Source organism: Phyllobates terribilis, unplaced genomic scaffold (genome assembly GCF_046119375.1).
Source record: "Phyllobates terribilis strain yellow unplaced genomic scaffold, ASM4611937v1 Scaffold_9__5_contigs__length_417890890, whole genome shotgun sequence".
Lineage (NCBI taxonomy): Eukaryota > Metazoa > Chordata > Amphibia > Anura > Dendrobatidae > Phyllobates > Phyllobates terribilis.
The window spans coordinates 280347449-280366658 of record NW_027362769.1 but is presented as its reverse complement, the minus strand read 5'-3'; the positions used below and the strand labels follow the sequence as shown (position 1 = coordinate 280366658).

At 45.7% G+C, this 19210-nt stretch overlaps 1 long non-coding RNA gene across 1 annotated transcript in view; it reads right to left on the bottom strand.

Annotated features, from left to right (window-relative positions):
- Nucleotides 1-19210, bottom strand: part of LOC141162095 (uncharacterized) — a 181746-nt gene that overhangs the window by 143720 nt on the left and 18816 nt on the right. Inside the window, exon 2 of the long non-coding RNA XR_012250737.1 lies at nucleotides 11719-11766. This is a non-coding gene — a long non-coding RNA (uncharacterized lncRNA). The remainder of the gene's footprint in view (nucleotides 1-11718; nucleotides 11767-19210) is intronic.

The window sequence follows — 19210 nt, the reverse complement described above, 5'->3', positions numbered from 1 at the left end:
TATACTAAACCACACAGGACAGATCCTCTATATACTACACCACACAGGAGAGCAGACAGATCCTCTATATAATACACCACACAGGAGAGCGGACACATCCTCTATATACTACACCACACAGGAGAGCTGACACATCCTCTATATACTACACCACACAGGACAGCTGACACATCCTCTATATACTACACCACACAGGAGAGCTGACAGATCCTCTATATACTACACCACACAGGAGAGCTGACAGATCCTCTATATACTACACCACACAGAAGAGCTGACAGATCTTCTATATACTACACCACACAGGAGAGCTGACAGATCCTCTATATACTACACCACACAGGAGAGCTGACAGATCCTCTATATACTACACCACACAGAAGAGCTGACAGATCCTCTATATACTACACCACACAGGAGAGCTGACAGATCCTCTATATGCTACACCACACAGGAGAGCTGACAGATCCTCTATATACTACACCACACAGAAGAGCTGACACATCATCTATATACTACACCACACAGGACAGCGGACAGATCCTCTATATACTACACCACACAGGAGAGCTGACAGATCCTCTATATACTACACCACACAGAAGAGCTGACAGATCCTCTATATACTACACCACACAGGAGAGCTGACAGATCCTCTATATACTACACCACACAGGAGAGCTGACAGATCCTCTATATACTACACCACAAAGGAGAGCTGACACATCCTCTAAATACTAAACCACACAGCAGAGCTGACACATCCTGTATATAATACACCACACAGAAGAGCTGAGAGATCCTCCATATACTACACCACACAGGACAGATCCTCTATATACTACACCACTCAGGAGAGCTGCACATCCTCTATATACTACACAACACAGGAGAGCTGACAGATCCTCTATATACTACACCACAAAGGAGAGCTGACACATCCTCTAAATACTACACCACACAGGACAGCTGACAGATCCTCTATATACTACACCACACAGGAGAGCTGACAGATCCTCGATATACTACACAACACAGGAGAGCTGACACATCCTCTATATACTACACCACACAGGAGAGCTGACAGATCCTCTATGTACTACACCACACGGGAGAGCTGACAGGTCCTGTATATAATACACCACAAAGAAGAGCTGAGAGATCCTCCATATACTACACCACACAGGACAGATCCTCTATATACTACACCACACAGGAGAGCTGACAGATCCTCCATATACTACACCACACAGGAGAGCTGACAGATCCTCTGTATACTACACCACACGGGAGAGCTGACAGGTCCTGTATATAATACACCACACAGGAGAGCTGACAGATCCTCTATATACTACACCACACAGGAGAGCTGACACATGCTCTATATACTACACCACACAGGAGACCTGACAGATTCTCTGTATACTACATCACACAGGAGAGCTGACAGATCCTCTATATACTACACCACACAGGAGAGCTGACACATCCTGTATATACTACACCATACAGGACAGATCCTCTATATACTACACCACACAGGAGAGCTGACAGATCCTCTATATACTACACCACACAGGACAGATCCTCTATATAGTACACCACACAGGACAGATCCTCTATATACTACACCACACAGGTTTGCTGAAACATCCTCTATATACTACACCACACAGGAGAGCTGACAGATCCTCTATATACTACACCACACAGGACAGATCCTCTATATACTACACCACACAGGAGAGCTGACAGATCCTCTATATACTACACCACACAGGAGAGCTGACACATCCTCTATATACTACACCACACAGGAGAGCTGACAGATCCTCTATATACTACACCACACAGGACAGATCCTCTATATACTACACCACACAGGAGAGCTGACACATCCTCTATACACTACACCACACAGGAGAGCTGACAGATCCTCTATATACTACACCACACAGGAGAGAAGACAGATCCTTTATATACTACACCACACAGGAGAGCGGACAGATCCTCTATATACTACACCACATAGGAGAGCTGACAGATCCTCCATATACTACACCACACAGGAGAGCTGCCAGATCCTCTATATACTAAACCACACAGGACAGATCCTCTATATACTACACCACACAGGAGAGCTGACAGATCCTCTATATACTACACCACACAGGAGAGCGGACACATCCTCTATATACTACACCACACAGGAGAGCTGCCAGATCCTCTATATACTACACCACAAAGGAGAGCTGACACATCCTCTATATACTACACCACACAGGAGAGCTGACAGATCCTCTATATAGTGCACCACACAGGACAGTTCCTCTATATATTACACCACACAGGAGAGCTGACGGATCCTCTATATACTACACCACACAGGAGAGCTGACAGATTCTCTATATACTACACCACACGGGAGAGCTGACAGATCCTCTATATACTACACCACACAGGAGAGCTGACACATCCTCTATATACTACACCACACAGGAGAGCTGACAGATCCTCTATATACTACACCCCACAGGAGAGCTGACACATCCTCTATACTCTATACTACACCACACAGGAGAGCTGACAGATCCTCTATATACTACACCACACAGGAGAGCAGACAGATCCTCTATATACTACACCACACAGGAGAGCGACAGATCCTGTATATACTACACCACACAGAAGAGCTGACAGATCCTCTATATACTACACCACACAGGAGAGCTGACAGATCCTCTATATACTACACCACACAGAAGAGCTGACACATCCTCTATATACTACACCACACAGGAGAGCAAACAGATCCTCTATATACTACACCACACAGGAGAGCAAACAGATCCTCTATATACTACACCACACAGGAGAGCAAACAGATCCTCTATATACTACACCACACAGAAGAGCTGACAGATCCTCTATATACTACACCACACAGGAGAGCTGACAGTTCGTCTATATACCACACCACACAGGAGAGCTGACACATCCTCTACATACTACAACACACAGGACAGATCCTCTATATACTACACCACACAGGAGAGCTGACAGATCCTCTATATACTACAGCACACAGGACAGATCCTCTATATACTACACCACACAGGAGAGCTGACACATCCTCTATATACTACACCACACAGGAGAGCGACAGATCCTCTATATACTACACCACACAGCAGAGCTGACAGATCCTCTATATACTACACCACACAGGAGAGCTGACAGATCCTCTATATACTACACCACACAGGAGAGCAGACAGATCCTCTATATACTACACCACACAGGAGAGCGACAGATCCTGTATATACTACACCACACAGAAGAGCTGACAGATCCTCTATATACTACACCACACAGGAGAGCTGACAGATCCTCTATATACTACACCACACAGAAGAGCTGACACATCCTCTATATACTACACCACACAGGAGAGCAAACAGATCCTCTATATACTACACCACACAGGAGAGCAAACAGATCCTCTATATACTACACCACACAGGAGAGCAAACAGATCCTCTATATACTACACCACACAGAAGAGCTGACAGATCCTCTATATACTACACCACACAGGAGAGCTGACAGTTCGTCTATATACCACACCACACAGGAGAGCTGACACATCCTCTACATACTACACCACACAGGACAGATCCTCTATATACTACACCACACAGGAGAGCTGACAGATCCTCTATATACTACAGCACACAGGACAGATCCTCTATATACTACACCACACAGGAGAGCTGACACATCCTCTATATACTACACCACACAGGAGAGCTGACAGATCCTCTATATATTACACCACACAGGAGAGCGACAGATCCTCTATATACTACACCACACAGCAGAGCTGACAGATCCTCTATATACTACACGACACAGGAGAGCTGACAGATCCTCTATATACTACACCACACAGGAGAGCTGACTGATCCTCTATGTACTACACCACACAGCAGAGCTGACAGATCCTCTATATACTACACCACACAGGAGAGCTGACAGATCCTCTATATACTACAGCACACAGGAGAGCTGACAGCTCCTCTATATACTACACCACACAGGAGAGCTGACAGATCCTCTATATACTACAACACACAGCAGAGCTGACAGATCCTCTATATACTACACCACACAGGAGAGCTGACAGATCCTCTATATACTACAGCACACAGGAGAGCTGACAGCTCCTCTATATACTACACCACACAGGAGAGCTGACACATCCTCTATATACTACACCACACAGGAGAGGAGACAGATCCTCTATATACTACCTACACCACACAGGACAGATCCTCTATATACTACACCACACAGGAGAGCTGACAGATCCTCTATATACTACACCACATAGGAGAGCTGACTGATCCTCTATATACTACACCACACAGCAGAGCTGACAGATCCTCTATATACTACACCACACAGGAGAGCTGACAGATCCTCTATATACTACAGCACACAGGAGAGTTGACAGCTCCTCTATATACTACACCACACAGGAGAGCTGACAGATCCTCTATATACTACTCCACACAGCAGAGCTGACAGATCCTCTATATACTACACCACACAGGAGAGCTGACAGATCCTCTATATACTACAGCACACAGGAGAGCTGACAGCTCCTCTATATACTACACCACACAGGAGAGCTGACACATCCTCTATATACTACACCACACAGGAGAGCTGACACATCCTCTATATACTACACCACACAGGAGAGCTGACACATCCTTTATATATTACATCACACAGGAGAGCTGACAGATCCTCTATATACTACACCACACAGCAGAGCTGACAGATCCTCTATATACTACACCACACAGGAGAGCTGACAGATCCTCTATATACTACACCACACAGGAGAGCTGACAGATCCTCCATATACTACACCACACAGGAGAGCTGACACATCCTCTATATACTACACCACACAGGAGAGCTGACAGATCCTCTATATACTACACCATACAGGAGAGCTGACAGATCCTCTATATACTACACCACACAGGAGAGCTGACTGATCCTCTATATACTACACCACACAGCAGAGCTGACAGATCCTCTATATACTACACCACACAGGAGAGCTGACAGATCCTCTATATACTACACCACACAGGAGAGCTGACAGATCCTCTATATACTACACCACACAGGAGAGCTGACTGATCCTCTATATACTACACCACACAGCAGAGCTGACAGATCCTCTATATACTACAGCACACAGGAGAGCTGACAGCTCCTCTATATACTACACCACACAGGAGAGCTGACACATCCTCTATATACTACACCACACAGGAGAGGAGACAGATCCTCTATATACTACCTACACCACACAGGACAGATCCTCTATATACTACACCACACAGGAGAGCTGACAGATCCTCTATATACTACACCACACAGGAGAGCTGACTGATCCTCTATATACTACACCACACAGCAGAGCTGACAGATCCTCTATATACTACACCACACAGGAGAGCTGACAGATCCTCTATATACTACAGCACACAGGAGAGCTGACAGCTCCTCTATATACTACACCACACAGGAGAGCTGACAGATCCTCTATATACTACACCACACAGCAGAGCTGACAGATCCTCTATATACTACACCACACAGGAGAGCTGACAGATCCTCTATATACTACAGCACACAGGAGAGCTGACAGCTCCTCTATATACTACACCACACAGGAGAGCTGACACATCCTCTATATACTACACCACACAGGAGAGCTGACACATCCTCTATATACTACACCACACAGGAGAGCTGACACATCCTTTATATATTACATCACACAGGAGAGCTGACAGATCCTCTATATACTACACCACACAGCAGAGCTGACAGATCCTCTATATACTATACCACACAGGAGAGCTGACAGATCCTCTATATACTACACCACACAGGAGAGCTGACAGATCCTCCATATACTACACCACACAGGAGAGCTGACACATCCTCTATATACTACACCACACAGGAGAGCTGACAGATCCTCTATATACTACACCATACAGGAGAGCTGACAGATCCTCTATATACTACACCACACAGGAGAGCTGACTGATCCTCTATATACTACACCACACAGCAGAGCTGACAGATCCTCTATATACTACACCACACAGGAGAGCTGACAGATCCTCTATATACTACACCACACAGGAGAGCTGACAGATCCTCTATATACTACACCACACAGGAGAGCTGACTGATCCTCTATATACTACACCACACAGCAGAGCTGACAGATCCTCTATATACTACACCACACAGGAGAGCTGACAGATCCTCTATATACTACACCACACAGCAGAGCTGACAGATCCTCTATATACTACACCACACAGGAGAGCTGACAGATCCTCTATATACTACACCACACAGGAGAGCTGACAGATCCTCTATATACTACAGCACACAGGAGAGCTGACAGCTCCTCTATATACTACACCACACAGGAGAGCTGACAGATCCTCTATATACTACACCACACAGCAGAGCTGACAGATCCTCTATATACTACACCACACAGGAGAGCTGACAGATCCTCTATATACTACAGCACACAGGAGAGCTGACAGCTCCTCTATATACTACACCACACAGGAGAGCTGACACATCCTCTATATACTACACCACACAGGAGAGCTGACACATCCTCTATATACTACACCACACAGGAGAGCTGACACATCCTTTATATATTACATCACACAGGAGAGCTGACAGATCCTCTATATACTACACCACACAGCAGAGCTGACAGATCCTCTATATACTACACCACACAGGAGAGCTGACAGATCCTCTATATACTACACCACACAGGAGAGCTGACAGATCCTCCATATACTACACCACACAGGAGAGCTGACACATCCTCTATATACTACACCACACAGGAGAGCTGACAGATCCTCTATATACTACACCATACAGAAGAGCTGACAGATCCTCTATATACTACACCACACAGGAGAGCTGACTGATCCTCTATATACTACACCACACAGCAGAGCTGACAGATCCTCTATATACTACACCACACAGGAGAGCTGACAGATCCTCTATATACTACACCACACAGGAGAGCTGACTGATCCTCTATATACTACACCACACAGCAGAGCTGACAGATCCTCTATATACTACACCACACAGGAGAGCTGACAGATCCTCTATATACTACACCACACAGCAGAGCTGACAGATCCTCTATATACTACACCACACAGGAGAGCTGACAGATCCTCTATATACTACAGCACACAGGAGAGCTGACAGCTCCTCTATATACTACACCACACAGGAGAACTGACACATCCTCTATATACTACAACACACAGGAGAGCTGACACATTCTCTATATACTACACCACACAGGAGAGCTGACAGATCCTCTATATACTACACCACACAGGAGAGCTGACAGATCTTCTATATACTACACCACACAGGAGAGCTGACAGATCCTCTATATACTACACCACACAGGAGAGCGGACAGATCCTCTATATACTACACCACACAGGAGAGCTGACACATCCTTTATATACTAAACCACACAGGAGAGCTGACAGATCCTCTATATACTACACCATACAGGAGAGCTGACAGATCCTCTATATACTACACCACACAGGAGAGCTGACTGATCCTCTATATACTACACCACACAGCAGAGCTGACAGATCCTCTATATACTACACCACACAGGAGAGCTGACAGATCCTCTATATACTACACCACACAGGAGAGCTGACAGATCCTCTATATACTACACCACACAGGAGAGCTGACTGATCCTCTATATACTACATCACACAGCAGAGCTGACAGATCCTCTATATACTACACCACACAGGAGAGCTGACAGATCCTCTATATACTACACCACACAGCAGAACTGACAGATCCTCTATATACTACACCACACAGGAGAGCTGACAGATCCTCTATATACTACAGCACACAGGAGAGCTGACAGCTCCTCTATATACTACACCACACAGGAGAACTGACACATCCTCTATATACTACAACACACAGGAGAGCTGACACATTCTCTATATACTACACCACACAGGAGTGCTGACACATCCTTTATATATTACATCACACAGGAGAGCTGACAGATCCTCTATATACTACACCACACAGCAGAGCTGACACATCCTCTATATACTACACCACACAGGAGAGCTGACAGATCCTCTATATACGACACCACACAGGAGAGCTGACACATTCTCTATATACTACACCACACAGGAGAGCTGACAGATCCTCCATATACTACACCACACAGGAGAGCTGACACATCCTCTATATACTACACCACACAGGAGAGCTGACAGATCCTCTATATACTACACCATACAGGAGAGCTGACAGATCCTCTATATACTACACCACACAGGAGAGCCGACAGATCCTCTACATACTATACCACACAGGAGAGCTGACAGATCCTCTATATACTACACCACACAGGAGAGCTGACAGATCCTCTATATAATACACCACACAGGAGAGCTGACAGATCCTCTATATACTACACCACACAGGAGAGCTGACAGATCTTCTATATACTACACCACACAGGAGAGCTGACAGATCCTCTATATACTACACCACACAGGAGAGCGGACAGATCCTCTATATACTACACCACACAGGAGAGCTGACACATCCTTTATATACTGCACCACACAGGAGAGCTGACAGATCCTCTATATACTACACCACACAGGAGACCTGACACATCCTCGATATACTACACCACACAGGACAGCTGACACATCCTCTATATACTACACCACACAGGAGAGCTGACAGATCCTCTATATACTACATCACACAGTAGAGCTGACAGATCCTCTATATACTACACCACACAGGAGAGCTGACAGATCCTCTATATACTACACCACACAGGAGAGCTGACAGATCCTCTATATACTACACCATACAGGAGAGCTGACAGATCCTCTATATACTACACCACACAGGAGAGCCGACAGATCCTCTATATACTACACCACACAGGAGAACTGACACATCCTCTATATACTACACCACACAGGACAGCGGACAGATCCTCTATATACTACACCACACAGGAGAGCTGACAGATCCTCTATATACTACATTACACAGGAGAGCTGACAGATCCTCTATATACTACACCACACAGGACAGCGGACAGATCCTCTATATACTACACCACACAGGACATATCCTCTATATACTACACCACACAGGACAGATCCTCTATATACTACACCACACAGGACAGATCCTCTGTATACTACACCACACAGGACAGATCCTCTATATACTACACCATACAGGAGAGCTGACAGATCCTCTATATACTACACCAGAGGATAGCTGACAGATCCTCTATATACTACACCACACAGGATAGATCCTCTATATACTACACCATACAGGAGAGCTGACATCCTCTATATATTACACCACACAGGAGAGCTGACAGATCCTGTACATATAACACCACACATCCTTTATATACTACACCGCATGGACACATCCTCTATATATTACACCACACGGGACATATCTTCCATATTTTATACCACTATTTTTTTTCTAGTACCGATTGTGTATGAGAAAAAAGATTGCAGCATATTTCGAGTAGCTCTGCAATTTGGATCACCTGCACCCATATGAGTCTATGGGTGAGTGTGAAGCATTGGCCTGCACTTAGATGTCATTCGAGTGCAGACTGCTTTACGTGGACACAGAGAATGGAGGAGATGGAGAAATGAAGTTCTCAGTCTTCTCCACACCTGTGATATGATTCTTTCTTGTGAGAGAATCATGTCACAGTAAGATGACATTCGGCTCAAACTCTGACAGAGTTTGAGTAGAGTGGCAGTTACATAATCAAGAGAATAAGATAAGAGAATCATCGCTTGTGGTAGTGGACTTTAAATGTGCTCAACAAGCCTGGCCTTTACAAAAAACAATGACATCCCATATACAGTGCCTACAAGTAGTATTCAACCCCCTGCAGATTTAACTGGTTGACACATGCGGAATTAACTTGGCATTGTGACATTTGTACTGTAGATCAGCCTGGAAGTGGGAAATGCACTGCAGCAAATTTTAATTTTTTTTTTAAAAACGTTAAAAGTTAATTCAGAGTGTCATTTATTATTCAACCCCTCAAACCACAAGAATTCTGTTTGGTCCCCCAAAAGTATTAAGAAGTAGTTCAGGCACCAAGAATAATGAGCTTCACATGTGTGGATTAAAGATCTCTTTTGCCAGCCTTTTCTGACTATTTAAGACCCTCCCCAAACTTGTGAACAGCACTCAGACATGGTCAACATGGGAAAGACAAAGGAGCATTCCAAGGCCATCAGAGACAAGATCGTGGAGGGTCACAAGGCTGGCAAGGGGTACAAAACCCTTTCCAAGGAGTTGGGCCTACCTGTCTCCACTGTTGGGAGCATCATCCGTAAGTGGAAGGCTTATGGAACTACTGTTAGCCTTCCATGGCCAGGACAGCCTTTGAAAGTGTCCTCCCGTGCCGAGGCCAGGCTTGTCCGAAGAGTCAAGGCTAACCCAAGGACAACAAGGAAGGAGCTCCGGGAAGATCTCATGGCAGTGGGGACATTGGTTTCAGTCAATACCATAAGTAACGTACTCCACCGCAATGGTCTCCGTTCCAGACGAGCCCGTAAGGTACCTTTACTTTCAAAGCGTCATGTCAAGGCTCGTCTACAGTTTGCTCATGATCACTTGGAGGACTCTGAGACAGACTGGTTCAAGGTTCTATGGTCTGATGAGACCAAGATCGAGATCTTTGGTGCAACCACACACGTGACGTTTGGAGACTGGATGGCACTGCATACGACCCCAAGAATACCATCCCTACAGTCAAGCATGGTGGTGGCAGCATCAAGCTGTGGGGCTGTTTCTCTACCAAGGGGTCTGGCCATCTGGTCCGCATCCATGGGAAGATGGATAGCACGGCCTACCTGGAGATTTTGGCCAAGAACCTCCGCTCCTCCATCAAGGATCTTAAGATGGGTCGTAATTTCATCTTCCAACAAGACAACGACCCAAAGCACACAGCCAAGAAAACCAAGGCCTGGTTCAAGAGGGAAAAAGTCAAGGTGTTGGAGTGGCCTAGTCAGTCTCCTGACCTTAACCCAATTGAAAACTTGTGGAAGGAGCTCAAGAATAAAGTCCACATGAGACACCCAAAGAACCTAGATAACTTGGAGAAGATCTGCATGGAGGAGTGGGCCAAGATAACTCCACAGACCTGTGCCGGCCTGATCAGGTCTTATAAAAGACGATTATTAGCTGTAATTGCAAACAAGGGTTATTCCACAAAATATTAAACATAGGGGTTGTATAATAATTGACCCACACTTTTATGTTTAAAATTTAATAAAATTCAACTGAGCAACATAACTTTTTGGTTTGTAAGATTTATGCTTCTGTTCATAAAACCTACTCTCGTTTGCAGTTTGAAGGCTCTAACTTATTTGCATCTTATCAAACCAGCTAAATCTGCAGGGGGTTGAATACTACTTGTAGGCACTGTATAATAAAACATGAATGATCATTATTAATAATTGAAACAGGGGCAGTACTCACCATTCTGAATCGGAGAACTCGGTTGTTGGATTGTCTATTGTAAGTTAACTATGGCAAGGAAAAATATATGTGAGCAGAAAGCAAAACACAGGTCAAGTTCCTAAAATAATGACATTAGGCTTCCTGTAGATTTACATTGTGTCCATAGTCTTACATAATGTTGATAGATGTCAAAATATGTCTGTGTATGGTAAATTAATAATTGGAAAAAATTAATGTAAATTAACCCTTTCATGATATGGAAATTTTCCAGTTTTGAGCTCTCATTTTAAACTTCTCTTTTTTTTACAGAGATATTTTTTTAATTTTCTGTCAGTTTGGCCATTTGAGGGCTTTTTTTTGCGGGAGGAGTTTTACTTTGAATGACATCATTCATTATAAGGTCCTCTTACACGTCCGTTTTGTATGTCCTTATGTGGCACGTTTTTAAAGGGTCGCAAATACTGACATACGCACTCGGTCAGGTTTTTCACCGTCAAGGCTGCACACCATGACACAATGAGGTGCTAGTGGTGATCTCACTGAGATCACTTCAATTCATCATCCCGGCTCACAGTGAACTACCCGTGAGAAGGCACCTTCAGTGAGCGGCGGTACCCTCTATGACGTCAACGCTTGTCACCACTGAAGCTGCGTTCGCAGCACCTCATTGGCTCATGGTATGCAGTCTGGACGGTCACCACAAGCCACTTTTCAGCTTGTAAACCAAATATCGCAGATATGGAGTAAGCGTGGAACAGTATGTTGGACAGGTGACTATTATGGTTGTTTTTTATTTTAGTTTTTTTTTTTTTTTACGGGGGACAATGGCTTCAGGGAATTAGGTGTGAAGGTGAATATTTTTCTTTATTATTTTCAGTTTTTTATAGGGGACACGGGCTTCAGAGGATTAGTTATAAGGTGGTCATAAATGTTTTTTATTTTTAAATAAATGTGTAAAACTGTGTGAACTTTTATTTCAAATAAAGGACATTTTACGGGCCATGTATTTATTTACAAACTTTTACTTTGGGGTTAGTAATGGGGGCATCTTATAGATGCCTCTCCATTACTAACTTGGGCTTCATGTCAACTGCCAATACAAGGCTGACATGAACCCCAACCCTATTACCCCACTTGCCACCACCTCAGGGCAAGTGGGAAGAGGGAGGCTAAGTGCCAGAATTGGCGAATCTTATTGATGCGCCATTTCTGAGGCCGCTGAAGGCTTATGTTATTAGCCTCAGCACCCATGACACCTTCCCTGGTTAATAACACCAGCCTGTAACTGTCTGTTTAGCCTTTACTGGGTAGATTTTATAGGGGGACCTTGCATCAATTTTTTACTTGGTTCTTTCTGTCATCTAGCCAGTAAACGCTAAGAAAACAGCTGTGAGCTGTCATTAATAGCCAGGGAACATTGTTGGCTAATGGCCTCTTCCCTGGATATTAATATCAGCCCCCAGTGGTCGGCTTTCCCTCTGCTGGTTCTAAAAATGACGCGGGAGCCCATACCATTTTTTTTATTCAATTCTTAATTTTACACTGAATGTACTCAGCAGGGGCTGAATACAACTCCCAGCATTGTCTCAGTGACAATGATGAGGTTTGCCTTCAGCAGTCGACGCCTGGGATCAGAACGAACTGTAATGCTGGTACAGGTGCCGTACATGTCACACGGACATACGGACGGCACACGGATGTGTCATATGGACACACAGATGTCATACGGACATATGGTTGGCACATGCACACAGACCGCGGATCTCACCAGTACTGTTTTTTCCTATACAGGAATCACCACACCAGGACGTGTGAAGGAGGACTAACACTTAGTGTTCTGGAAAACGGGCGAAAATTCCAAGTGCTATGAAATTATGAAAAAAAACTAAATTCTAACATTGTTTTTTGAGAATTGTTTTTACTGTGTACAGTGTATGTTAGAAATTACCTTGCAATATGATTCTCTTCAATAGTACAATTATGGTGATACCAAACAAGTCCAATTTTTTTATTATTTTAGTAGTGGAAACAAATTAGAAGTTTGAAAAATAAAAATGTTTTGAGTTGTATCTCATTTTCTGAGACCTGTAACGTTATTTTTCAGTCAATGGAGCTTATTTTTTTACTGGGCAAGACAACATTTTAATGATACAATTTTGGGATAGATGTGACATTCTAATAACTTGTTATAGCATTTTTTGTGGACTTGCAGATAGCAAAAAAAGGTAATTTTGGGATTTTTGATTTATTTTCTGTTTACGGTGTGTACGAATCATGTTATTTTTATATTTTAATAGATTTCACTTTTCTGAACACGGCGATACCAAATATGTGCATTTTTTTATTATCTTTATTTTTAATGGGGAAAAGGAGGGATGATTGAAACATAGAATGACACCCCCCAATCTTGTACGCTCATTATGCTGCTGTCAGAGTGATACAGTGGGGGAGGGGGGCCCACAGTAACATTAGAGGTGACAGTGGGGGAGGGGGTCCCAAGGTAACATTAGAGGTGACACAGTGGGGGAGGGGGCCCACAGTAATGTTAGAGGTGACAGTGGGGAAGAGGGGCCCACAGTAACGTTAGAGGTGACAGTGGAGGAGAGGGGCCCACAGTAACATTACAGGTGACAGTGGGGGCGGGGGCCTACAGTAACATTAGGGGTGACACAATGGGCTTATTCACTTTTGGAACAATGGTTAGAGGCTCCTGAGATACTGATGAGATTAGTGGAATGTTGGACATTTTACAAGTAAAATTAGTGCACATACACTGATGAGCAAGGAGAGCATTAATAAAACACAGCCAGCAAATCTCTAATAACACAATAATATCTACGAAAACGGTGCTCTGTGCTGGAAAAGTATCATAGTCTTTAGCAAGTGGGCAGCTCCTCACAAAGGACGTCATGAGTTTATATTCCCAAACTTTTCTCCCTCTCTGAGATTTGAAGTACCTTTTAATATCAATAACTTCATGTCCATGATGCTGTGATCAGGGAAACAAAAATGCTTGGGAACAGGTAGATCTATTCTTTTTTCTTTTATTGTGTGGCGATGATGATTCATCCTTGTTCTAAGTTTTTGCCCTGTCTCCCCTACATAAAGACCCCCAGCTGGACATTTGGTACATATAATTAAGTACACCACATTAGATATGATGCAGCTGAAAGTACCTGGGATCTTATAGTGCTGATGTGAATTGGGGATCTTTATCATGTCTGTGGTCATTATAAACGGACAGGTTTTATATTTTTCTGGTTGCAGGGAAAGGTTCCTGTAGCTGGTGGAGATGACAGGGAACCTCTGATAATGATGCTTCTTAAATTTGGGGGCTGCCTGAAACACAGAAGTGGGGGGTCTGGAAATATGGATTGTAATCGGGCATCTTTTTGTAGTAAAGGTTGTAGTTTCCGTGCAGCTCCCCTTAGCATCTCCAGGTTTGGATTCTAGGTGACTAGTAGAGGCACCCGGTTGCTTTCTTGTTTCATTTTGTAATATAGGAGGTGATTCCTTGATATTCTGATGGCTCTTGTAATCTGCTTCTCAATTGTTCTTGGATGGTAGCCCTGATTCAAAAAAGTCTTTCTAAGGCCACCAAGGTGTTTGTCTCTATCCATACGGTTGGAACATATCCGATTGTATGTGATGGCTTGGCTGATGAAACTTACAAAATTCATCCTCACCCACAATTACTTTGAATTTGATAACTACATTCAGCTCTGGCAAAAATTAAGAGACCACTGCACAGTTTTCTAAAAATCCCCATCTCTACATGTCTGACAGCCATTCCATTCCAGTGTCAGTTGAATTCCAACCAAAGTCCACCTCATTCTACTTAATGTGCTTCTGATTAGGTGATCACCTGAACCAAATCTTATGTAACGAGGGAAAGAATAAAAAACACTGCTGTGGTCTTCACAATCCTCTTGCAATAGGGCAAGCTGGATGGCAAAACAAGTGCTAGGAATAGCCCAAAAGTAATTTGAATGAAAAAAAATAACTTTTAACCATGCCAAAAGAGTTGAAAAGAAAATAGTTTCGAGTGAGGAAAAGAAGGGCTCAATTCTGGCTTTAGTAGCAAAGGGATACAGTGAGCATCATGTTGCCTCTGTTACGCTGGCGTGAGCGTGATTACTGATCCCACTGTACCATGAACCGAGGAGTGCCTGGAGGGGCGTAAGTATGAACTCAGTCCGACCAAGGTCACACGGCGGCTCAGTCGACTCCGTGAACCAGGGAGGAACCAAGCAGAGGGACCAGGTGCTACTCCAGGTCAGAGCCCGGTCACAGCTGTTGACCCACACCGGGGAATGCAGGAACAGGCAGGTTAGGCTGGGATACAGACAGGTGGTACTGTCTGGCACGGCTGGTATGAAGACAGGTGGGTATTGGCAGGCAAGGCTGGTATGCAGACAGGAGGGGACTGGCAGGCTCGGCTGGCAAGCAGACAGGTGGGCACTGGCAGGCACGGCTGGTATGCAGACTGGCGGGTACTGGCAGGTAGGATAGGGACCAGTTCAGACTGGGACACAGGAACGGAGCCGCAGGTGCGGTGGACAGCAGAGCAGAGCGAAACCGCAGATGCGGTGAACAAGCAGAGCAGAACTGCCGGAGTGGTGAGCAAACAGAGCAGGGCGAAAACCGCTGATGCGGTGAACAAACAGAGCATAGCAAAACTGCAGGTGCGGTGAGCAAGCAGAGCGTAGCAAAACCGCAGGTGCGGAGAACAAGCAGAGCGGAGCAAAACCGCAGGTGCGGTGAGCAAGCAGAGCGTAGCAAAACCGCAGGTGCAGTGAACAAGCAGAGCGGAGCAAAACCGCAGGCGCGGTGAACAAGCAGAGCGGAGCAAAACCGCAGGCGCGGTGAACAAGCAGAGCAGAGCAAAACCGCAGGCGCGGTGAACAAGCAGAGTGGAGCAAAACCGCAGGCGCGGTGAACAAGCAGAGCGGAGCAGATCCGCAGGTGCGGTAAACAAGCGAAGCAGAGAGGAACCGCCGGAGCGGTGAACAAGCAAAGCGGAGCAAAACCGCAGGCGCGGTGAACTAGCAGAGCGGAGCAAAACTGCAGGCGCGGAGAACAAGCAGAGAGGAGCAAAACCGCCGGAGCGGTGAACAAGCAGAGCGGAGCAGAACCGCAGGTGCGGTAAACAAGCAGAACAGAGCAGAACCGCCGGAGCGGTGAACAAGCAGAGCAGAACAGAGCAGAAGGTGAAGGCAGACAGGACAGGGCTCTGTTCACATGTAACAGACTGGAAAATACAGGAAGATGGTTAGAACACAGGAGGTAGATACGGAGGCAGGGAAAGGGGACAAGCAGAACCACATACACACAAGGTACTTACAATGAAGTAGCGAGTGGACACAAAACTCACAAACAGAAGTACAGAGACGAGTTGGAGTTAGGTGCAGGTTCAGAAACTGCAGGCAAAGGGAAGGTACGGACATAGAGAGAAACAAGTAACGGGCTAGGACACTGTTCAGACAGGAACTTAACCGGGAACAAGATACAGGAACGAGCCTGGGTACTCAGCCCCCAGGGTGGCGGAAACAGACTAGAAGTCACAGGTACAGGAAAAGGCCCTGGGTACTAAGCCCCCAGGGTGGGGGACAGACTAGAGTCAGGACAGGAGCTGGCACCTTCAGTTGCAAATGACAAACTGAGTGAAAGTGTTGCTCAGGCACCTCCTACTGGGTGGAGGGGGTTTACGTATCCAGTGACTCACAGCAATAGGCTGGGGATGCATTAGGACTGTGCACACAGTAGCTATAAGAAACCAGCAGAAAGCCGTGCCCATGCCCTAAGCAATCAGACAAGAGACATGGACAGAGCAGGTACTGGAGCAAAGAGTGCAGCATGGACTGACAGATAAGATTGTGGTCTTGCATGGTGGGAGGTGGTGCACCATGCAAGCACGCCACCAGGGATGTTACAGCCTTCATCCCTAAAATTTTGAAGATGGCAGTCCATTGCAACAAGGTCAAGCAGCAGACATTAGGGACAACATAGCTACAGACTGGAAGAGGGCGAAAGCGACTCTCCACTGACCGGGATGACCGTCATCTTATTCGAATGTCACTCAGCAACCGCAGGATCACATCAAGTGACCTATAAAAGGAATGGAAAATGGCAGCTGGGGTGAAGAGCATGGCAAGAACAGTTCGTAACAGACTCCTAGAGGCAGGCCTCAAGTCATGTAAAGCTAGATAAAAGCCTTTCATCAATGAGAAGCAAAGGAGAGCCAGGCTGAAGTTTGCCAAAGACCATAAGGATTGGAGCATAGAGGACTGGAGTAAGGTAATCTTCTCTGATGAGTCTAATTTTCAGCTTTGCCCAACACCTGGTCGTCTAATGGTTAGACCGAGACCTGGAGAGGCATACAAGCCACAGTGTCATATGAAGCAAGCTGCATACAAGGTTATCCTTGAAAAACACGAGCTTCCTTCTGCTCAGGCAATGTTCCCCAACTCTGAGGACTGGTTTTTCCAGCAGAACAATGCCCCATGCCACACAGCTACGTCAATCAGTGTGTGGATGAAGGAGCACCACATCAAGACCCTGTCATGGCCAGCCCAATCTCCAGACCCGAACCCCATTGAAAACCTCTGGAATGTAATCAAGAGGAAGATGGATAGTCACAAGCCATCAAACAAAGAAGAATGGCTTAAATTTTTGTGCCAGGAGTGGCATAAGGTCACCCAAAAGCAGTGTGAAAAACTGGTGGAAAGTGTGGCACCCCAGGGGTCTGGTTTCCACGGTAACAGCAATGTTATGTCTGAGAGCAGGTGGGAGGTCTCTTAGTCAGGAATCCTATGCATGCCACACCTCCTGCCCAGTCCTGGGAGGGGAAGGACTTCCCCTATATAAACCTGGGGCTGAGGCAGGGTTAGTGAGTAGAGAAGAAGTAGAGACAGAGAAGAGAAGCAAATATAGGAACAGAAGATCAGGAGCTCTTTGGGAGCAGTGTTACAAGGAGTCAGGGGCTGGCAGCTGCAGAGCTCGCCCTGACTGAGAAGATTTCTTACCGGACCCGGAGTCCGAGGCTGTGGGGACTAACTCCTACCCAGCAGCAGAAACCGACCGGCAGGGGATTGCAGGTCCCCTGGCCCAGAAACCCGAAAGCACGGTCACACGCGTGGGACCAGCACCGCCGTCGTGGAGCGGAAGCTACTAGAAGGCCCCGAGTCACCGGCCATACGGGTGAGCACCACATGGCACACTCAGGGACGTGGGCTACTTTTACCCGCCTCTAGCAAGGTAGCCAGAAGAGTACAGTTAGTTTGGGAGGCCTACAACTCCGCCTGGCCAGGGGAGATCCCATCTGCTCAAGGACTGACCAGGCCCCAATCGCTAGCCAGTACTCCGGGAGGGTCTATCTTTGTGACCAGTAAAGACCCTGAACTACACCGTACCGTCTCCGAGTGGTTTCTGCTACCCCCATCATCCACGTCGGCTGCCCTGAGGCCATACCCCTCCCGTTGGGGGTTATACTACCACGCTGCACAATCCT